Here is a 24,584-nt window from a genome sequence, read left to right as displayed (position 1 = left end):
AACAAAAAGAAGAAACAATCACGTGCAAAAGAGATTAAACGGTTTGTTCTATCATTTGGCCACAGCCCTATGAGTGATGTAATTCGTACTTTCATCAGAAAAAAATTGGCATCTGGTAGAAAATGACCCATTGCTAGCGGAGGTCGCAACCAGACAATCAATAGTATCCTTTCGTAGGTGCAAAAATTTAAGATATATGTTAAGGGCCGCTTTTCACAAAAGGAAAAAGAAAAATTGGCTCTCGGCAATGGGGCCGAAAGGCAATCACAAATGTGGACAATGCAATTTTTGTAATTCCTTAATAGGCACTAGGAACCTTAATTTAGAGGGCTGTGTGTTTGAAATAAATGAGCTGATAACCTGTAAAACACAGTATGTGACATATGTGGTAGTTTGCAATTGTGGCAGATTTTACATAGGAAAAACGATATGACCGATGTATATAAGATTCCGTGAACATATAAGATAATTAAATACAGGTGAGGGATGCCCTAGGTTGATACAGCACATGCAGGACAAACATGAAAATAATGCACGGTGTATGCGGTTTGCAGGTATCACTCAAATTAAGCCAATAGTGTCCGGGGGAGATAGACATAAAATCCTCTTACAAAATAGGCTGAAATCTTTCTACAGACAGGGGCACTAAGACCGCTCGGTCTCCATGACCGAAACGATCTTAGTACTTTCATAACATAGACAATGTTATTTTTTGTAAAACAATGTAACGTTACTTTATACTAGGAAATGATTATGTTGCATTACATGTTATCTTGTGCTGTGTATTTTTCTGCTTGATGTTATGAAAGTTTTTGTTATGAAAATACGCACTGACCTATGCATATAAAATGGGCAGGAAAAGGAAGTGACGCCAGGGCCTTGACAAAGTGTGTTTGCACGAAAAACGGCCGTAGGCTCATTCCGCATCATTTAGACCAAGATCCTGAATAAAAAGAAATTCATTGCCAAGTCGGTGAGTGCCTCGGTTTTTTTTTTTCTACTTTGGATTTCAAGTTGTGCTGTACTAGTCGATGAGCACTCCGTGGGCATACTGACTGCCGTTATCCATCAGTTTGAATAGTGCCAATGTGAGCCTCCATTCAGCTATCAATTTCTGGTTCAACAGTGCCAGCCCCTTTTCCTTAACTCTTTAACAAGATTATACACATGTGTTGGTTATATCCTATGGTTAAGAAATTTTGGTCGGATGTGCTTATACAAATAAGAGTTGGTCTCACAATAAAAACACCAGGTAATGTCCCTGTTTAGTTCCAGGGGAATATGGAAAAAATACAGGTATACCTAAAACAAAGCTAGTTAAACTTTTCTTCATTGCACGGTTATGGCCGTATGGAACCTTGAATAAAGGCCCCGTTCACATCAATCACGATTTTGGCCTTCGTTTAATGTATACACCGGGAAAATCTCCCGACGTATATGTTAAACGTAGGCTGTGACGGATGCCTTACCATTGGCATCTGTCACCATAGAGTTAAATGGTATAAATGTATACGTCATGATCTATTATGACCCTGTTCATGGCGGATACGTTAAACAGATAGCATAACAGCCTATGGGTGACGGATGTCACTGCTAACCATTAGTTTAATGCATCCGTAGCCCATAGACTAATTTTATCTGTTTAACGCATACATCATGAAAGGCTACTGAAAAACCTGTGACTCCCATGTTAAATACATTTACGTATATATGTATACGTTTTTCTTTGTGTGCGGGATCCCTCGCGATGGAAAAGTGTAGCCTACTATAATATTCCATACCCCGAAAAGGTATATTGACATATACCAGCCCTACGGAGCGCAAAAATACACTTTTTTGGCCACTGTCAAGCTAATGGAAGCATATGGACACGTTTTAGCGCAGGCTTTTCCGACAACATGGTGTGCACCGGGCCGATAAAAAAATTGGCAAGAAGGGAGTTATAGAAATTGTTGTGATAATACATATAATTTTTTTCAATTCTGATCCTCTTTCTCAAATCTCTTTGGGGTGTTGAGAGGGAGATTTATCTGGTTTTATATGTGTAGGGTTTGATTTTTGTATAAAATTTTTTGGGGATGACAGAAGACCACTTTATTGTACTGCTGGAGGCCTAGATAAGGCTGTATGCAGCTGGTCCCTGGAGAAATGGGCTGTATTCCATCACTTCCTGAAGACCCTTTTTTGTTTAGTACCTCCCATTCATTGCAGCTGCCATAAAGCGCACACGCCTCTCTGCACTGTCTATATAGACAATGCACAAAGCATTATGCCAACCCACAGTTTTAAAAGTGAAAAAATAAAAAGCTACCTACGTATATCAGCCCAGAGGAGGCCAAAGGACATTATTTTTGGACGTTCAGGCTATTGGAGCCCTATAGACACATTTAGCGTGTGTGCCTAGAGCTTTCCTGTTGTACATGCTGAATGTACGTCACAAACGTAATATGTACAGGGCCTAATAACTATTGAAGTAAAAAGGGGTAAACTCGGGCAAATCTGCAACAAAGCCACACAGATGGAGCACACTGTGTTTTCAGCTGCATTTCTCCTATGGAAATCTCCTGAACTAGGTGTAAGGTTTGCTATAGTTAGCCGATGTTTGATGCCCAATAAATCATTGTCCTGAATAGCGACCATGAAAAAAGAAAGGTGGTTTATGGTCCTTACATTGTCCCTAATGCTGCATTTGTACATGAATGTTTCTCTGTATAAATACATTGTGTGGAATTTTCTTTTAAGTACTATAAAAACTAACACAACTGCAGTGATAAAAACTCTGCTCTTCCATGCTGCCTGTTTTCTATTTAGGTATTAAATAAGCACGTAATAGGCTGAACTGTCAATTTAACTATTGCCATAAAAGCTAAAGGTTAAAAAGGCAAATATTCAATAGTCCTTGATTAGATTTTATAGCTGCATTCAGAAAAATAGCAATATAAATCTGTCCAAGGAAAAATGGTATTCAGCTTGCAAAGCTTTTTGTTAAAAATGATGTTATATATGGAAACCATTTATAGAATAAACCTATAACCAGCCGATTTGCTGGTGGAAAAAGGAGGAATGTTGTTAGCTGGGCATTGAAAACATAGTTATATCATAATTTATTTTACAGAGCTGCCCATATTCCGGACAAATTGGTTTCTAAATTGTAGCGTTCCATATTTTTGCATCCCTGGTACTGACAGGCCTCAAACCAGTGGTTGAAAACCTCACCCGCTGCTTCTATTAAAATTCCCCAAGCAAGCTATTGGAATGATCGTCACAGGTTCTCCATGTAATGACAGGCAGTATTGTTAACACGAGCTAAAAATATTAGAAACTGCACATTTCATCAGGAAATATCCACAAGTCCCTGGTCGGGCTGCTCAGTAAAACAGCCCTTTTTCCGTAGGCCAGTGTCATTCATATTCATTTGAGGTTAACTTGTGGATTTAACCCCTTAATGACCAGGCCATTTTGCACGTTAATGACCAAGGATTATTTTTTGTTTTCTCACGGTCGTATTCCAACAGTCGTAACTTTTATTTTTATTCCGTCAACATAGCCGTATAAGGGCTTGTTTTTTTGCGGGACGCAGTATTTTGCAATTGCACCATTTTTGGATGCATATAATATATCAATTAACTTTTATTAACTTTATTTTAGGAGAGAATTGAAAATAAGCAGCTATTCCAGCATTGATTTTCACGTTCTAAATTACGCGTTTACTATGCACCGTAAATAACATCTTACCTTTATTCAATGGGTCGGAACGATTACGGGGATACCAAATATGTAAAGGTTTTATGTTTGCAGGGCAAAGTGTAGTTATCATTAATACTATTATGGGGTACATGGGACTTATTGATGAACTTTTTTATGGGGGGTATGGGAGAAAAAAAAATCATTTTGCCATTGTTTTATGTGTATTTTTGGACGCCGTTCATCCAGCGGTTTGTTTAATGTTTTCATTTTATTGTACGAGTCGTTATGATCGCGGCTATACCTTTTATATGTGTACGCGTTATTTGTTTTGACACTTTTACGACATAAAACCACTTTTTGGGGAAGAAAAAGTGCATTTTATTTTTGCTATAATCTTCTTTTTTTTTTGTCCCACTAGGGGACTGTACTTTGCCATCTTTAGATCGCAGATATAATGCTTTGGTATACGAAGTATAACAAAGCATTATTGCCTGTCAATCTAAAACTGACAGGCAATCTATTAGGCCCCGCAATTTCTTTGCGGGGGTGCTGATAGGGTGACAGAGGGAGCTCCCTCTGTCAAACACGTTAGATGCCGCTGTCGCTATTGACAGCGCTATTGACCTTCGTCGTGAAGGTGTTAAACAAGAAGATCTTGCTTTTTTCATACTTTCTGCAAGGGCTAAGGTGCATGAGAATGAGGTTCATTCAAGCTAATTGTCATGGGGTTCGTTAAGTTAATGCACGATCAACAGAGCCAGTGACGACAGGGCAACTTCAACAGGGTTTATTGCATCCAATGCTGACAGAACAAGTCGCGTTCAATGCAGGAACAACACACAGTCCACAAAATCAGGTGATCACAGGAACATCTTCAGAGCGCTGGCCTCAGCTTCAGCACTCCTGAAGGTCTAAATCCAGAAGATCTGATCCTCCCCAGGACAAGCCCTTATATACCCCTCAGGGGGGGAGGAACATCTTGGCAGTTTCTAGTCACCATCATTATAATGACTTTAGTTTGTGTCTCTACTGTCTGTATGTGAGTTGTGGTCCTTTGTGCTATGTGTATTGCCACAGCCAGGATGAGGACACAGGGGGGGGGGGGGGGATAATTGGATCACCTTTTGTCTGCTGGTTTGCTCCTGAGCTGAATATAACAGTGGTGTCTCCTGATGACCCCCTGTGGAGACTGGACAATGAGAACACTTTGTCTTGTGGACTTCACCTCTGACCCGTCTGATTGTCCATAGGCTGTAGACACGACCTGTGGTACCTCATTACAGAGTCATTCCGCTCTGCTGAGGGCTCACAATAAACCACACATAATGCACCATCACAACCTCTCCCCTCATATAATAAGTGAGCTGGCTATGTGGCCTACACAGGCTGCTGGCCACCTCACTCATAAGCCACTTATTACAGTTCAATAAGAACAGTCCAGAGGCTGTAAAGAAAGTCCAGTGCACATGTATATCTGGGGCAAAGAGCAATGTCTGGAAACACAACCACTAAGTTCAAGAAATTTCCACAAAAGTTCCACGTCATCTGTTAGTTTTGGAAGACCTGATCCGCTGGCTTCCAGCATAGTCCAGCCCGCGAGATGGAGTCTCTGGGGTCAGGGGGTTTCTTGGGACCTTTTATCCAGTTTACAGATTTCTGCAGACTCCGCGTGGTCCATCCAGACGCTTTCCTCCCCACTGCATCCCACCACAATATATTGGGTAATGCTGGCATACTATCTGACCCATCACCTAGGCAAAGATCATACCACAAAATACAGTCACTGTTCAGAATTGTAGTGAGTCCATCATGAAGGTCACCACTGCTGTTGGGACCAGTGTCTTGTTGTACTTCGCAGACCTGCTCCTTCCACCTTAGAACTCGCTGACACTCCAGTGTCATCCTAATCCATGTTGGAAGACTGTGCGCCTGGAGAGTCCATACTGAACGTAACATCCACTACGTCATTGGACAAAAACAAATCAGAGCTCAATGTAACAATAGAATTGCGTTCCTCAACCTCTTGGAAATCCTGGGATGAAAGGAATGCAGGAAACACATCGCCAGGAGAAGCACAAACTTCATTGCTCACTAGGGGGTCTGTTTTGTGTGACTTAACCTCAGTTGGGCTTTCAGAACTGGCACTGGTGATCTCAGTGCTAAAGGTTTCAGGAGGTCCAGTGCTAGTTATATCTCCTGTCTTCATCATTCATAACAGCGCTAGTTACAGCTCCTGTATCTTCATCATCCACAGCATTTGTTTCTGTAGATATATAGACATCCTCTGTATGCATTCCTTCCGGTCCTGAATTAAGTTCAGAATCTTTTCCCTCTTCCTGGTGCTCCCATGTCTTATGGTATAAGCTGCCCACAGATTTCACATCACTCACCTCAGGACACTCTGGAGCTTTCTCAGGAGATCTGTAGCGATCCGAGCCTGGAGCAGCAGCACAATCCTTATAACACTGTGCTGGCCGTACACACCATGTTTGCGGCACCTCTCGCTCCGCTGTTGCCAGACACCAAGTCCAGTCCCAGAACTTATCATCCTTGGAGGCCAAACATCCCAGAACATCCATGGTCTCCTGGTGCAACTCCCTAGCTCGCACAACAACTTGTTCCTTCCTTGCCATAGTCAGAGCCTTATCCCAAGCCCAGTGTTCAATGTCTTCCGTAGCCTTTGGTCCGAGACAGTCCATTGCCTCCTGGTAAACCACAATTGTTCTCCTCACGATAGACATCCTGGTGTGCAGACCTCTGTCCATCTCTCCTGCACTCTGTTGATCCCACTTCTGACACCAGTTGTCATGGGGTTCGTTAAGTTAATGCACGATCAACAGAGCCAGTGACGACAGGGCAACTTCAACAGGGTTTATTGCATCCAATGCTGACAGAACAAGTCGCGTTCAATGCAGGAACAACACACAGTCCACAAAATCAGGTGATCACAGGAACATCTTCAGAGCGCTGGCCTCAGCTTCAGCACTCCTGAAGGTCTAAATCCAGAAGATCTCATCCTCCCCAGGACAAGCCATTATATACCCCTCAGGGGGGGAGGAACATCTTGGCAGTTTCTAGTCACCATCATTATTATAATGACTTTAGTTTGTGTCTCTACTGTCTGTATGTGAGTTGTGGTCCTTTGTGCTATGTGTATTGCCACAGCCAGGATGAGGACACAGGGGGGGGGGGGGGGGGGATAATTGGATCACCTTTGTCTGCTGGTCTGCACCTGAGCTGAATATAACTATGGTGTCTCCTGATGACCCCCTGTGGAGACTGGACAATGAGAACACTTTGTCTTGTGGACTGCACCTCTGACCCGTCTGATTGTCCATAGGCTGGAGACACGACCTGTGGTACCTCATTACAGAGTCATTCCGCTCTGCTGAGGGCTCACAATAAACCACACATAATGCACCATCACACTAATGAAGCTGGTGGTACAGTTTAGGGACGACTTACAGTGTAGATAGGTAAAGTTATACACTCACTAAAATTGACAATGTAGGAATGGAAGGGTTAGAGGTACATTTTATAACCCCCCCCCCCTATTTATCCAGGGGAAGGAAAAAATAAATCCCCAAGGGTTTAGACAATATAGTCTTCCTAATCATAAATGGCGATCAGACTGAATCACCAATTCAATATACATTCTATACATTTGCAAAAGGGTGGATATTATTTTGTTTTAAGAAAACAACTAACCCTTTCCCAAAGCCATCTACTGTTACCTCTAAAACCAGTTGATGAGGTGACTATTCCACAGATTTACAGTTTTTATGGTAAAGACTTGTCGCCTCTAGAGATATAACCTTTTTTATCCAGATGTGGAAAGTGCCCCCTTGTATTTTGAGGGTATTTTACGTGTAAAGTTTTTTTTTAATTTCGATTTATGTTTCTCCTTAGGCATCTCTTTTAGAGACTAAATAATTTTTCAATTATTTAAAGGACGAGTGTCGCAAATTGTTTTTTTTTTAATATAATATTGCTTTTAGTATGTTATTAAAATACATTTTATTTATTTGTGTGTTTTGTGTTTTACTTTTTTTTCTTTTTTCTAACTTTTACTTCACTATGGGTGCTCCCATTTTGTTTTTCATCTCTGTATGTGTCGATTAACGACACATACAGAGATGGAATACGGCAGCTACAGTGCATAGGAGTCAATGAACGGGAGCCGTTCCATTGACTTTGCTCTCTGGCTCTGTACTGCGCAGACGCAGGTCAGAGTCACACAGCAGAGCAGCTGTTTGCAGGGAGAGAGCAGGCGCCATCTTGAAGACCAGCTGCACTGCAGGTAAGATGTGTGTCTCTGCATGTCCCACTCTCTATCTCACAGACCCCCGCTCTCGTGACCCCCGACGGGCCCCCCCACCCGACGCCCCCCCCCTAACGCCCCCCCCCTTGTATGAAGGACACATGATGCAACTGTACTGGGAAAGCCCTGAACGATAAATCTCTAGTTGTGCTGAGACTGTTTGGGGATGTGACTAATGAACCTCTCAGTCTCAGCACAACTACAGAGATTTACCGTTCAGGGGTCTGGGAAAGCTGGGTGACCACCATTGCCCCTCCTACTGGAGTGTGAAAGGTTCATTAGTCACATCCCCAAACACACTCCTACTGGAGTGTGTTTGGGGATGTGACTAATGAACCTCTCACACTCCAGTAGGAGGGGCAGTGGTGGTCACCCAGCTTTCCCAGACCCCTGAACGGTAAATCTCTGTAGTTGTGCTGAGACTGAGAGGTTCATTAGTCACATCCCCAAACAGTCTCAGCACAACTAGAGAGATTTACCGTTCAGGGGTCTGGGAAAGCTGGGTGACCACCATTACCCCTCCTACTGGAGTGTGTTTGGGGATGTGACTAATGAACCTCTCACACTCCAGTAGGAGGAGTAATGGTGGTCACCCAGCTTTCCCAGAAGCAGATATAACCAGGAAAGGGCTGGATGGACGGGCTGAGGGTGCACAGGGTTTTTGGTGATCTCCCTCTGTCATGTGATCGGACCTAGGTTACCGATTCATCAGACAGGGTTCATGTGACTATAAGGGTATGTTCACACGTTCACACGACAGCATCCGTAACGGCTGAAATTACGGGGATGTTTTCAGGGAGGGTGTTCCATCTACAGGGGGGGGGGTGTCATCTACGGGAGTGCTATGTACAAAGGGGCAGCATGGTACTACCTACAGGGGGCTGTGGCAGTATCTACAGGGGGCTGTGGCAGTATCTACAGGGGGCTGTGTGGCATTATCTACAGAGGGCAGTGTGTGGCATTATCTACAGACCAAAATGGCCTTTTCTATCAGCCGACACTCTGACCCTGTCGTGTGAATAGAGCCTTAAAGGAACAGTGTCACCACAAATTTTTTTTTAATATGTTAAAGATGTTAGTGCTTTATTAAAAACGTTTGGATTAATTTGTGTGTTTGTGTGTTACTTTTTTTTATTTTTACACTTTTTCTTCCCTATGGGGGCTGCCATTTTTTTTTCCATGTCTGTATGTGTCGATTAACGACACATACAGACATGGAATACGGCAGCTCCAGTCCTATAGGGACTGCGAACGGGGCCCGTTCCATCCACTTTCGTGTACGCCGCTGTGTGGGAATGGCGCATGCGCCGCTCCCACACAGTTCAATTTGAAATGCGCGCCGTCCGGCGCCATTTTCCTGTGGACCGGAAGTCGCGGCCGGACAGTAAGATTACTACTTCCGGTCGCGGCTTCCGGACTTGTGCACATGGAGCAGCGGCAGCAGACGGAGCGGATGGACCGGAGGGAGCGGTGGCGACTGGAGCAGGTAAGTTATTTCTATGTATGTTCGTGTTTCAGTGTGTTTACTACTGTATGTTAACCTTCTACACTGTGTGTTAGCTCAAAAAATGGCGACACACAGTGTAGGAGGTTAGACCGTTCAAACCCCTAGTTTATCCCGGCACTAGCCAGGATAAAGGAGGGGGGGATTCTGAGAGCTCACTAGAGCGAGGGATTTTTACCCAATTTTGCAGCATAAAGCAATGTGGTTGCTTTACCACATGCAATGCTGCAATTTTGGGAATGGCTCCATCTAGTGACCAGTGCTGGGAAATATTATAAATTGAATCCAATTCATAATATTTCCTGACTCGTGAAAAAAATTAAAAAAATTAGAACAATGTTTAATCACCTATACACTAACTGTTTAATTAAAAAAAAAAAAAACATGTTTTGCTGGCAACACATTCCCTTTAAGATTCCCTATGCCCCTTATACATTTTGTGGCTCTTCTTTGTACCTTTTGTTTACCACTCCTGGTTTAGTGTGTTGACTAATGTCTATTAGAGCATATTGTAGAGGCCCTACTTTAAAGCCGCACTCTGGGCAAAGCTGATATACTGTGTTTTGTCTTGTACTGGGTCTGAGGGTGCAGAGCCCCACATAGGGATTTCTCTATTTATTTAGAGATCTTTTTAAATCCATGTGTCATGTTCTGCCTTCCCTCAGGCCCTTCGGCAAAACATAGTGTCTGTGCCTGTGACGGAGGTGGTTTAGGCCTTGTTCACATCTGCGTTGGAGGCTGCATTAGGGGCTTCAATCACAGATCTGGCCAAGATTGCCAGAAACGGTAGTCAATGGGTTCCGTCAGCTGCCAGCGGTGTCTGTGGTGCAACAGAACTGTTGCTTCCGTCTTTCACTTGTTCTGCTCCTCTGACAGAGCAGGACAATAGAAAGACACGACGCAGGTGTGAACATAGCTTCAATCTACAGTAGGTTTTGTCCATGCTCTCTGTTTTTTGTTGCAAAAAAAAGTGGTTATCTTATATGGGATGGATATAATTGTCCTTCAGGCCTAAGTGATGTAATAAATGCTAGATAAAACAATGTATTCTATATGAGCATTGTATACATGTGCAAATCACTTGTGTCTATGTAAAAGCATCAGGAAAACCTAGTCCACAGTCTTTGGGAGTTTGTCCATGAAAATAATTTCTTGGCTGCAGATTTCATGCGTAGATTTACTATTTTCTGTTCTGAAATCAAAGGACATCAATGTAAATTTTTTTTGAAGGACATGGGATAAAATGAAGTTCTGTTGAACGGCTGCGTGATGAACCAGGGTCAGATCTATACGTGGATAAAATCCCTCTTTAACACATTTCTGGATAACTGCTCCCCATTCAACATTTGTTTGCCACGTACATTAAATATTTATATGCATGTCAGTTTGAGGCTTCCTAAGTTCTTTTCAAAAGCTGCTGCCATAGTGTCAACAGAAATATGTAGTTTATGACATTGCACCTGGTCTAAATTGCAGAGGATGAACATAAGATTTACCCTCAACCGCAAAGGGTTTTGGAGATGTGATTGGCTGAGCAGGGAGAGCCTTGGGTAAATTCGCTGGTAGCTAAGCACATACAGTACAGGCATTTGGGCTACACGCAGGGAGAGAAGAAACCCTGAGCCTATCGACTGGTGGTTTGACAGCAATTATTGGCAAGATTCTTCAAATTAACAAATGACACGACAATAAACAGAAATACCGTCTGCAGAAAGAAAAGGGAAACTTTTGTTTATCTGGTCAGGTGGTTTGGATTAGCGGTGATGCTGGTCTGTATTATGTTACTTTAAATCATTGCGTCCCAGCAGGACATAAATTATGAAGATTGCTACAGTATGTTTCATCCAATGTAGAAACAACAAATTGGAATATTTTTTACGGGCATATCACAGCATTTTGGCAGAGATCTGTGCTGCATTAAATTTAACACGAGCTATGGCTCATATGTTATTCCTTAATACACATACTGTTATTTGCATACAGCCAATTGTGAAGTCAAAACAGTTTTGCCGAAGATTTGTTTGTTTGAATGAAAGGAAAGAATCCCGCAGAGTATGTATAAGCAGTAGAGACTGTTCCACCGATAACCCATGTGTATTGTAGTACCGTGCTCCGGCCATCTTAAAGAAGCACTCCAGGTTTATTTTTTCTGTCCCCTCGATCCCTTGCAAATTAAATGCATTGTAATGGGGACATCTGTATGGACTTACCTGGTGCTGTATTTCACGGGCTTATAGGGTAAATGAGCACGATACAAAGATAAAGTATTACTTTGGAAAAATGTGAATATATTTTCATTTTCAAAACCTGTATTAGATACTTATCTATAAATGTCTATATACACATTGTATTACCCATCACAGCTAGAGTCCATGGAGTATTCCGTCCAGGTTTCTCTTCCTGTTCCGGTAGTTCCTGGGCTGGGTAGCAGAAACCACACATGGAGGCATCTGATGGCACAAGTGCGACATTTCGGGGGAACACCCTCTTTCTCAAGCATGCGTAAAGACGTTCAGTGCTGGTTTATATAGGTTAGTCGTTATTTAAAGAGGCTACTGTAAAAATTAAATCGAGACAATTGGTACCAAAATTCTTAAATATAAAACAGAAGATCTTTGACAACATAAGACTGATGATATTTTTTTTTTTAAAACAAACATTGTTTTATCTCTAATTATGATAGTCACTATATACAAGTTGTATCTCTTACATGTTTTTGAAAACAAAAATATGAAGTCAAATATAAAGTAATACTTGATCTTTTTATCGTGCTCATTTACCCTACAGTGCCCACCAAAAGTTCCGGAACACCCTCAAAACTTTTGAACAGCTCGAGGTAGGGGGTTGAAATTTGGTGGGATTTAATTGGGTCATAAAATCTACCAGTTAACGGGAAAAAAAAAAACACCCCACCCTCTGGGAGGCGGTGGGGTGGACGGGGGCAGCAAACTCTTAAATGGTAAGGGGGTCGAGTGGGGGCTCATTTGAAAGCTCTTTTCAATACGAAAAGAATGCCGCAATCGATTTTGAGACATATTTAACTTTAAAGTTATCTTCATTCACAAGGGGTTGGGGTGTTTTTTTTTTGCATTAACTGGTAGATTTTATAACTCCATTAAATCCCACCAAATTTTAACCCTCTACCTCGAGCCGTTCAAGTTATGAGAGTGTTCCATAACTTTTGGTGGGCACTGTATATGCTATACATAAAGAGATTGAAAGCATCTCCTATTGGCACGAATATACCCACATGCTAGTTAAATTTAAGGTCCACGTTTTACTGAACCTGAACCACTATTGTATTTCACGGGCTGCTGCTCCATTCGGGGCTGCTGTAGGGGGTCACTTGATCTGTGCTCTGATAACTCAAATTCTACAGCAACTACTGTGGAAACCAGATGTCAGTTTTCCAATGCAAGTCTTTGAGACTCACATCCAGGCTCTCCTTGACTTGCACTGAGAGCCTGACTTCCGGTACCCACAGCAGACGCTGTAGGATACATGGAGTCAGAATGCAGGTTACGTGACCCCCACTGAGGACCGGAACGGAGCGGCGGCATGTGAAATACTGCACCAGGTCAGTGAATACATATGCACACACAATACATCACATTTCAAACAGGGCGGGAAAAAAATATGGAGTACTTCTTTAACTCGGTATCATAATTGTGAATATTCTCAAGTAAGATTTTTATGCATTGTGAGAAAAAAAATCTATTGTCATTCATATTCAGAAAGTGTATTTTATTTTTAACAAGAAGGCCCTTGCAGTCTTCTAGCCAGATTGTAATCCTAGTAGTGAAGCATATTCTTGGAAAATTAATTATTATTGATGACTTATTTGTATCCCTAGGATTTGCCATTTATATATGTCTGACCCCTATGACCGCATGCATCTGCACTCTGCGTCCTGAGGACGCAGATACAGTTGACAGCAGGACATACCCCCGGCCGCCCAGGACAGCGGGACACCGTCCAGAATCCAGGACTGTCCCGCTGAATCTGGGACGGTTGGGAGGTATGCTTATGTAGTATATAAAAGAACTTAATGCTCATATAAACATGCTGCAGGCCTACAGTCGTGCACCACACCGTTTTACCTTATGTATTTTTGCAAATGACCTTGAAAACTAAGCTATGTCTGATGTTTATCTGTCAGGATTTGCTCGGCTGTAAGTAAGCCAGAGACATTTTTTTTTCCAGGCCGGGCAGCGCACGAGCACTGAGGAGTTTCAATATTAAGAGGCATATGGGGCGGGCATTGAGGCGCAATCAAAGAATTTAAAGGGGTGGTCATTGAGGAGACTGTGGACCAATAGGATGCCTCAAACTATATCAGAAGTCCCGGGTTTGAGGCATCCTATTGGTCCACGGCCTCCTCCATGTCCGCTTCTTTCATTCTTTGCTTCTACTTCAATAGCAGCACGATTTTCTTTGCTTGCATTCTATTCCTCAGTGAAAATTGAGCAATAGTATGCTCGCAAAGAATATCGTGCTGCTATGGAAGTAGAAGCAAAGATAGAACGGAGCGGACATTGAGGAGGCTGTGGATCAATAGGATGCCTCAAACCCGGGTGTACATGAGAAGTCCCGGATTTGAGGCATCCTGTTGGTCCACAGCCTCCTCAATGTCCGCTCCGTTCATTCTTTGCTTCAATAGCAGCACGGTTTTATATCTAGGTATAATGGGTTACATATATTTAGGTAAGATGGGGATCACATTAGATATTTGAGGTGCGGTCACAGGATTCTGTGACCGCACCTCAGATAAAGCAGGTGGGTGGGATAAACTAAAGGGGAAGGGAGAACTAGCAGGGAGGGCCAATAGACACAGAGGGGGCGTAATAATTAGTAATGCATAGCCCTGTGTCGTTACGTAGGTCACTGAGGTATCGACACAGGACTGTGTGTATTCCAACTCTCGTGCACGAGCCTGTGCCAAGAGAAAAAGACACAGATGAAAATCAGAACTTCCGGCAGGGCAGAGGTAGGGAGAATAGGAAGGAATATGTTCAGATTTAATACAGACTGTATATTAGGAACTTTATTAAATAGTTACATAGAATATTAGTTAAAAAATTGTGAACCTGGAAAACCCCTTTAATTTCTCTTTGTCCATCAAACAAACAATAGCAATGTCATGGAAGAAATCTTCACTTGAATTTGCTGAAGTTAAAAGCTTTGTAAATCTTTGTGGGCATTTTTTTTCTTTTTTAATAAATAAATTAGTGTGATTATTGTAACTTTGTAAATAGTTTTTATTACAAATTCGTTTTACTTTTGGAGTTATGAACTTGGATGTGATCGTTTACAGGTGGTTCCTGCGTGTCAGACACGCACGACCCCCCGACACTGAACTTGTCAGGTCCACGGGTCTGACGGATTCAGTGTAAAGCGATCGATACAGCTGTTCTGTACAGAGAACACAGAACAGCTGTATCTCCAAAAGTAAAACAAATTTTGATACTAGTTATACTAATCACACTAATCTATTTATTAAATTAAAAAAAAACCCTCAATGGTGCAAATAGCCTTTAAGAGACTGCTGTCCTGGTCCATGAATAATGAGAAATGACGGCTATACTCCTAGACAAGGTCGAGAAGCTGCACTCTATATTGTCCCCTTGGGCAGATATGTCAGCAATTCCCTTTCGCTCATCCTCCTTTCCCCTCGTGCCTAAATAGTGCTGCCGCTTTTACTAGTTGTTGGTGCTGGCGGGTTCTCCCCTTCTCCTCTTCGTCTTCTTGTTTCTCTTCCCTCCTCTTTCTTTTCTTCAGAGTATTTGACAACATTTCTATGTGGTCTCCTATGCACTACTTGGCCTGTAGGTGGCCCTGTTTTTCATTGTATAGCGGGTCCATTATGCTTAACTTTCTGACGTATAGTGTTTTGATCCAGTGTTACCCCATTTCTGTCATTTACATACAGTTGAGCAATGGCTTAGAGTCCTATTACACGGCCTGATATGGCAGTGAAAACTAGTGCCGATCAACAAGAAGCTGTGATCAGTAATGTATGGGGACAAGCAATCATACGATCGTTCGGAGGGAGGGAGATGTGCTGCTGACAATGATAATATTTCTTGCTGCATAAACGACCAGATGAGCTGATGAAGGAGCGTTTGTTTGCTCGTTCATCGGCTGATCGTTGCCCTGTCTACAGAGGTCAATAATCGTGCACGAGCGTTCATGTGAATGCTCGTTTGCCTGATCGTTGGCCCCTGTAAAAGGGCCTTAAGTTAGCCTCTATTACAGTATTTCATAATGTATGACTAACCATCATCAGTCTTTTGTTTCGACTTCTGCTCTAATTATTTATCAAGCTATCTTTCTACATTATGTTTTCATTGTTAGTGAAAGTGGCAGAATTCTGTTTTGGCCTATGTACACTTAATTGTATTCAGTCTATTTTCTGATAACTCTTATTGCTCCTTACTGTAAACTACTGGAAAATGAAGAAATGTTCATAAATGAACTAGTTTAAAAAAAAAACATTCCACACGTAGCAGAAAAAATGTACATGGAATTGAGGGCATGTCAATTCTGTTGCGGATTTGTCATGTATTTGTCATTGGGTAAAATCCACATCAAAATCTGCATGTAACACAATCAGCTGATGCTTTGCTCGGGGACTCCAGTACTGCTGCCAACGTCATTGTCCATATATGGACAGTGACAATGACGTGGGCAGTTGTTGTGGAGTCCATAGGCAGAGAATCAGCTGATGCTTTACTTGTGGACTCCAGTACTGCTCTGCCGACGTCATTGTCCATATATAGACAGTGACACTGACGTCGGCAGAAGTTGTGGAGTCCCCAGGCAGAGCATAAGCTGATGCTCTGCTTTGGGACTCCAGCGATAAGAAACCCCTGAATTGATCAAATATGGACGTCGGGAGCAGTGCTGGAGTCCCAAGCAAGGCGCTAGCTGATGCTCTGCACGGGACTCCAGCAATAAGCAATGTGACAGCCCCTTGTGGTCATGTTCACGAACAACACATGAAGCAAGAGACCAGTCACGTGGGGCCGTGTCGTAGCGTCGCCATTATTCGAAAAGCTCTATGACTTCCTGAATAATTCATGGGGTTTGAACTGCACCATTTAGTACAGAATTTTTAATGAAAGTATATTAGTAAGTTACTTAGTTTCACATAAATATATTATTGCAATTACACTTTTGGTTCCCGGATAAACCCTCTAAGGCTCAGAGCCCATTTTTCAAATCTGGCGTGTTACTTTATGTGGTAATAACTTTGGAATGTCTTTTTTAATCCAATCGATTGTGAGATTATTTTCCTGTGACATATTGGGCTTTATGTTAGTGGTAAAATTTGGTCGATACATTCAGTGTTTATTTGTGAAAAATAGCAAGAGTAAATTTGAAAAAATATGTATTTTTCTGAATTTAAATGTATCTGCTTGTAAGGCAGATGGTTATACCACACAAAATCGTTACTAATTAACATTTCCCATAGGCCTACTTTAAGTTTACATTATTTTTCGAACATCCTATTATTTTTCAAGGATGTTACAAGGCTTAGAACATAAGCAATTTCTCATATTTTCATGAAAATCTCAAAAGCCTTTTTTGTTCGGTACCAGTTCAGTTCCGAAGTGGCCTTGAGGGGCCTATGCATTAGAAACCCCCATAAAACACCCCATTTTAAAATCTAGACCCCTCAAAGTATTCAAAACAACATTTACAAAATTTCTTAACCCTCTAGACGTTTCACTGGAATGGAGGTGAAATTAGAACATTTCATTTTTCGTGCACAAATTCTATTTTAATCCATTTTTTTTCTGTAACGCAGAAGGTTTTACCAGAGAAAAACAACTAAATATTTATTGACCAGATTCTGTGGACCTGGTGTGCTACTGAATTAAAACACAGGCCTCCGAAGCAAAGGAGCACCTAGTAGATTTTGGGACCTCTTTTTTTTTTTTTTTTATTAGAATATATTTTAGGCACCAAGTCAAGTTTGAAGAGGCCTTGTGGTACCAAAACAAAGGAAATACTCCCAAAAAGACCTCATTTGGCAAACTAAATCCCTCAAGGAATTTATCGAGGAGTATAGTGAGCATTTAGACCCACAATTTTTTTGCTGCATTTAGTGGAATTAGGCTGTGAAATTGAAAATCACATATTTTTCCAATATAGTGTGGAAATTGTAATTTTTTACAAGGAGTAAAGGAAAAAAAGCACTGCAACATTTGTAAAGCAATTTCTCTCGATTAAGACAATACCCCACATGTGGTCATAAACTGCTGTTTGGACACCTGGCAGGGCTCAAAAGTAACGAAGCGCCATTTGGCTTTTGGAGCACAAATTTAGCTGGAATGGTTTTTGGGTGCCATGTCACATTTGCAAAGCCCCTGAGGGGCCAAAACAGTGGAAATCTCCCAAAAGTGACCCCATTTTAGAAACTACACCGCTTAAAGAATCTATCTAGGGGTATAGTGAGCATTTATACCTCACAAATCTTTTGCAGAATCTATTGGAATTAAGCCGTGAAAATTAATATCAACATTTTTTTCGACTAAAATGTTGCATTTTTCATTTTCACAAGAGCTAAAGGAGAATAAGCACCCTAAAATTAGTCATTTAATTTCTCCCGAGTACGGCAATACTCCATATGTGACCATAAATTGCTGGTTGGACAAACGGCAGGGCTCAGAAAGGCAGGAGCGCTATTTGGAGTGTAGATTTGGACTGATTGGTTTCTGGGAGTCATGTTGCATATGCTGAGCTTCTGAAGTACCTGCACAGAGGAAACCCTTTAAAAGTGACTTCATTTTGGAAACAATACCCCTTGAAGAATTTATTTAGTAGTGTAATGAGCATTTTAACCACACAGATTTGTCATACATTTTATTAGAATTAGGCCGTTAAAATTAAAAATTTAATTTAATAAAAAATATAGTTTTAGCCCCCAATTTTTTATTTTCACAATGGATAATAGGAGAAAAACACCACACAATTTGTTACTCAATTTCTTCCGAGGAGGGCAATACCCCATATGTGGCCCTAAACTGCAGTTTGAGCACCTTATCGCATTTGCAAAGCCCCTGAGGTACCAGAGTCCAGTGGCAACACCCCAAAAGTGACCCCATTTTTGTAAACTATATCTCTAAAGACATTTATAATTTTCCTGGACATATGCTCAGGAGTGAAAGAGCACAATGCGTATTTGAGTCCTATTTCGGTGATTTTCACAGCATTGGCCCAGAATTGCAGGGCTCTGAGGTCAAAATCGTAAAACAATATTGTGTCGCCATATTCTGAGAGCCAGAACACTTTTTTCTTTTTTTCCACTGAGCTGTGTGGGGGCTTATTGTTCGCGGGACAATCTGTAGTTTTCATTGGTACCATTTTGGGGTACATGCGACTTTTTGATCAGTTTGTATTCTATTTTTTGTGTATAAAAAACAACAATTCTACTATTGTTCTCTATTTAATTTTTTTTACAGTGTTTACCGTGTGCGATAAGTGACATATTCACTTTATTGTGCCAGTCGATACGATTATGGCGATAACAAATGTATATATTTTTTTTATGTTTTAAGGCATATGCACAATAAAATAAATAAAAAAATAATTTACATTTTGTGATGCCATATTCTAAGAGCCATAACTTTTTTTTTTTCCATCAACAAAGCTGTGTGAGGGCTTGTTGTTTTGTGGTACGAACTGTGGTTTTGATTAGTACCATTTTTGGGTACATTTTGATATTTTATTTTTTTTCCACTTTTTGGGAGACGAAGTGACCAAAAAAAATAGCAATTCTGGTATGGTTTATTATTTTTATAGCGTTCACCGCGTGGGATAAATAACAAATTGCTTTTATAGTTCAGGCCATTAAAGAGTTCGTGATACGAATTATGTAAATGTATTTTTTTATTAATGTATTTAATAATAAAGGACTTGATAAGGGAAAATGGGTGATTTTTACTTTTATTGCTTTAAAACGTGTATTTTTTTAATTCTACAAATTTTTTTATTTTTTTGTCCCACTACGGGACTTGAAGGCTGGAAGCCCTGATCGCTATTCTTATACACTGCACTACATGCGTAGTGCAGTGTATTGGAGCTGTCAGTTACTCACTGCCAGCAAGCCTAGTGAGTCCTGCCTTTGGCAGAACCTAATAGGCTACCGTAGATGGCATTCCCAGAGGCCATTGTTAGGCCATTGTTGCCATAGTCACGGTTGTCGTGATACCAACTATGTGTAAATTATTTCTTTTTTTTAATTATTTTTATTGAATATAAATAATGTGTTAACTTTTTAACATAACTTTTTTTTTAATATGCTATTATTCTTATAATATATATTTTTTTACTATAATTTACTGGCATAACACGACATGGCTGTCCACTATTCCCAACCCATTTCGTCCTTATGATGGAAATGCTCATACAAAAACTGCCAACTTGAAGGAATCCAAGTCTTAAAAGTGGTTAGCCATGGTTATACCACTGCTGTATTCGCAGATGACATGCTAATTTTACCCACCAATCCTAAAATCGCCTTTCAACACATACTTGCCATTTTTCACGATTTTAGCATGATCTCTAATTTTTTTATATGATCATGAAGTTTGAGGTCTTAAAGAGGCTCTGTCACCAGATTTTGCAACCCCTATCTGCTATTGCAGCAGATCGGCGCTGCAATGTAGATAAGAGTAACGTTTTTATTTTTAAAAAACGAGCATTTTTGGCCAAGTTATGACCATTTTTGTATTTATGCAAATGAGGCTTGCTAAAGTCCAACTGGGCGTGTATTATGTGTGTTACATCTGGGCGTGTTTACTTCTTTTACTAGCTGGGCGTTCTGACGAGAAGTATCATCCACTTCTCTTCAGAACGCCCAGCTTCTGGCAGTGCAGACACAGCGTGTTCTCGAGAGATCACGCTGTGTCGTCACTCACTTCCTGCCCCAGGTCCTGCATCGTGTCGGACGAGCGAGGACACATCGGAACCAGAGGCTACAGTTGATTCTGCAGCAGCATCGGCGTTTGCAGGTAAGTCGATGTAGCTACTTACCTGCAAACGCTGATGCTGCTGCAGAATCAACTGTAGCCTCTGGTGCCGATGTGGTGACACGATGCAGGACCTGGGGCAGGAAGTGAGTGACGTCACAGCGTGATCTCTCGAGAACACGCTGTGTGTCTGCACTGCCAGAAGCTGGGTGTTAACGAACAGAAGTGGATGATGCTGATTCGTCAGCATCATATCCTCCCATTCCTAACGCCCATCTAGTAAAAGAAGTAAAAATGCCCCGATGTACACACATAATACACGCCCAGTTGTACTTTTACTGTAAACACGCCCAGTTGTACTTTTGCAAGCCTCATTTGCATAAATACAAAAATTGTCATAACTTGGCCAAAAATGCTCGTTTTTTTAAAATAAAAACGTTACTGTAATCTACATTGCAGCGCAGATCTGCTGCAATAGCAGATAGGGGTTGCAAAATCTGGTGACAGAGCCTCTTTAAATGTCTCCGCCCCGTCAAAAGATATTCAACCCTCTTCTTTTAAACGCCTCATGGTCTTTGACGATCTCCGCAAAAAAACCTTGTACCTGTACCTAGATAAGTTAGAACTGTCTTGACTTGATGCTTTCTTAATGAACACCTTTTTTCCAATTGGTGGGAGTGGCAAAAAAATTCAGGGCTTCTGGAAATCAATGGAAAATGCCATCCGGAAAATCTGTTCTCCCGATCTTTATACTAATCCCCTCCTTCTGATTTGGGTGCCTACCCCAAATTTCTGTCCCTCTGAACATGATTAAGGAATTGTTCTTATAATGGGGGGCTAAACTACATTCACCACTTGCCTGCCGCTCTCCCAAGCCTCCAACTCTGTCTTAATGGATAGAGCAGTTGAACCGGGCACACAGGCTGGAGGAACTAGACCGTTGGCAATCCAAGAAATAGTGATAAATATATGAAAATGTGGTGCCCATGCTTAAAGCTTAGAGAGTTTTAGTTGGGCCTTGATAATTCATTCTAAACTCCTGTGGAAATTTTCCATCTTCATATGCGCTTACATTTTTTTTCCCAATTACTTTGCTCTTTATTCATCTTACTAGGGAATAATGTGTACATAGTTTTCCTGTTAACTAAAAATGCTTAAATTTTCTCTTGTACAAAATTTTTTTAAGCCCTGCGTTCCAATTTTATGCTTATTGAATTTTTTTTATGCATATACTGTACAGTGAAATTTGTTGTATCTTGTGTCTCACATTTTTTTTTTTTACAATAGATTTAAAAAAACAACAACAACAAAAAAAATAAATAAAAATAAATAATGTACTGGTAGAGTATCGTTTTTGTTTCTTTGAACTGTTCCTTCAAGAACCACTTTTATTGCTTGCTCCTTTTAGGAGCAAAATAAATCTGGATAATATTAGAAGGCAGCCAATGGCAATTCTCTGAGGCTACTCTTCCTGCGCTGCCAACAGAAAACATTAATGGCACTTGTATTCTGCATGGAAGTTCTGTAGCAATGTATGGGCAGCATTCTCTGATATGCAAGCATAGGGTTCACCAGTTGCGAATAACGTGGAGGTGAAACATGTAATGAAGAACAGCTAACATTTATTTCCATTTGAGGCAGTATTCATATTTTGCTGTTTTATAGAACACTCTTCTCTCAGTGTTCCCATAAAGCGCACAGCCAATCCAATTAAGCGCTTAGACTCACAAAAATAGTAGGTTACGGAATTGCTTTGGCTTGCTGGCTAGGATGCCGCTTCCATACAATACTGTTCAATAGGATTATTATGCGGATGCATTACTTAATAAGACATTTCTGGCCTAGATGTATGTTACAAGCATCATATCTTTTACTGGGCATGAAATAGTTTTTTGGCTCAGTTCTTAAGAAAGTGTGAGACCAGATATATTATGAGATTATTTAAAAGACTTTGTAAGTTGCCTTAAGCTTTTCCGGGATATTTGATCTGAGGGGCAGTGTGTGGTTTGTCGCACCTATTCTTGAAAAAATGCAGATCTTCAGCAGAGCGTGGTCAATTTCTGAAGTTACAATGCCATTTAGGATTGAGTCTTAGTTAGGCCAGGGCTAATGGTTTCAAATATGGTAATAAAGGAAAAAGATTAGCTATGGTTGGTGTACATAGGGCTGTGTAAACAATATGTTCAGTATTATTTCTAGATGTTTTTGGTCTTTATCACAAATAAAAAAGCTAATTACATTACACTAGACAATACCAAATGAGGTTTATAGGTTAAACCACTGATATGAGACAGCGGATGCTTTATATAAGGGCATATATCAAATTCTCAGAGTTAGACCATTTTACAACCCCCTGAACTGTTTTGAGCATGGCAAGTGTGATGCTAAGTGAGAGCGATCTATAGCGCATAAAAATTAGTGTTCGCGTAACCAAGGGTAACAAGAAGTTACATAGTTACGGCTGAAAAAAGACACATGTCCATCAAGTGTCAGAATGCAAATTATTATTCTAGTGAAAGTAAGGCTCAGTTCACGCTTGCATTTTTGACTACATGTATAGCAGAGTCTGCAACCTGGCAGACGTTAAAGAGTAACTAAACGTTCATCAAACTTCTGACATGTCATAGTGACATGTCAGAAGTTTTGATTGGTGGGGGTCCGAGCACTGAGACCCCCATTGATCGCTAAAACAAAGTGGCAGAAGTGCTCGTGTCAGCGCTGAGCCGCTTAGTTTCTGTTCGGCTTTTTCCGGAAAGCCGATGTAGCGGAGTACGGGCTCACAGACTTTCTATTGAGTCCGTACACCACTACATTGATTTCCAGAAAAAGCCGAACAGAAACGAAGCGGCTGAGCGCTCACACGAGCACTTCTGCCACTTCGTTTTAGCTATTGGTGGGGGCTCTCATTGCTCAGACCCTAACCAGTCAAAACTTCTGACATGTCAATATATGTTAAGTTTGAACGTCTAGTTACCCTTTTAACATAAGTCAATAGTGTCTGTCCAGATCCCTTGGTGATCCATTTGAAAACCGATCCGGAATAGCTGTCATGGTTTCGTTATCAACAGAAACAATGACACTAGTGTTGAAAACTGTAAGGGAATTGATACATCAACTATATTAGAAAATTGTGTAACTTTCATAATCTAAAAAATTAGCTAAACTCGTAAAAATGCATCTTTAGAACTTCCACAGGAGTGGAGTCTAAATGGGTTTTATCAATTTAGCCTTTTGTTTATTACAATAAGTATGTTATGTAGGTACAGATCTGAACCATTTCAGTATTTGGAAGGTCAGACACAAGGCTCATATAACTGTTAAACACTGCAGGCACGATTATGTTATCAGATAGTGAACATGAGTCTTTTATGGGTTTATCATGCCCATTGACAGATGTTACATAGTTGCCAGTAACAGAATATTTCATCCACAGACAAGTTTCTGCTTGGTTTCTTGAGGCATTAAAATAACTTTTGTTGTCCATAAGACCCTGCAAACACTATAAAAGAAACCTGTGGGATACCGCAAGATGATCAAATTGAACACTTGCCTGCCAGCAGCGAAACACATCTCCCAGCTTTTAGTGGCTTGCTGGCTAAATCCGGCCATCCTCAAAGTCTACCAAGTAACAGAGAATCTGTGAAACCTTATTATACTGAAGCACAAGGGAGGCAGAGCAATGTTTTCTGGAAATCCCATCTAACATCACAGCAAACTGCAGGCTGTCAACTTCTCCTTCAACACCATATTGTGTGTATCTGCTAGATTGTCAGCTCTGCGTCTCAGTCTGCTTTACTGTCTGCGTATCTGGAATGTGTTAAGTTTATCACATTGTCTGTAGAGCACAAAGAGACATATTATAACATTTGTGTTAAAAACATTAAACTAAATTCTATTTTTTGGTCTACTAATGACTACTTCCATCATTTAGAAGCACTCCGTATCCGATAGGAATCTAATCCTTTAGATCCTTTTTTTAAGAAAAGAATTGATCAGTGGCGTTACTATAGGGGTCGCAAATTGCGACCGGGCCCTGAAGCCAGGGGGCCCGCGGCCCGTGGCCCCACATCACATCAATGAAAAGTTACTATAGTAA

The 24,584-nt window shown here is 41.0% G+C and overlaps 1 protein-coding gene and 1 long non-coding RNA gene across 2 annotated transcripts in view; one reads left to right on the top strand and one right to left on the bottom strand.

The window, feature by feature from the left end:
* The window catches only part of PCBD2 (pterin-4 alpha-carbinolamine dehydratase 2), a 108,455-nt gene that overhangs the window by 41,268 nt on the left and 42,603 nt on the right, over window positions 1-24,584 (top strand). The gene's annotated exons all lie outside the window — the stretch shown is intronic.
* LOC142750970 (uncharacterized) overlaps window positions 11,780-24,584 on the bottom strand; it is a 32,487-nt gene continuing 19,682 nt past the window's right edge. The window contains exon 2 of the long non-coding RNA XR_012882659.1: window positions 11,780-12,067. This is a non-coding gene — a long non-coding RNA (uncharacterized LOC142750970). The remainder of the gene's footprint in view (window positions 12,068-24,584) is intronic.

This window comes from Rhinoderma darwinii, chromosome 3, assembly GCF_050947455.1.
Source record: "Rhinoderma darwinii isolate aRhiDar2 chromosome 3, aRhiDar2.hap1, whole genome shotgun sequence".
In the NCBI taxonomy this organism is placed as follows: domain Eukaryota; kingdom Metazoa; phylum Chordata; class Amphibia; order Anura; family Rhinodermatidae; genus Rhinoderma; species Rhinoderma darwinii.
This window is presented reverse-complemented; position numbering and strand designations above follow the sequence as displayed.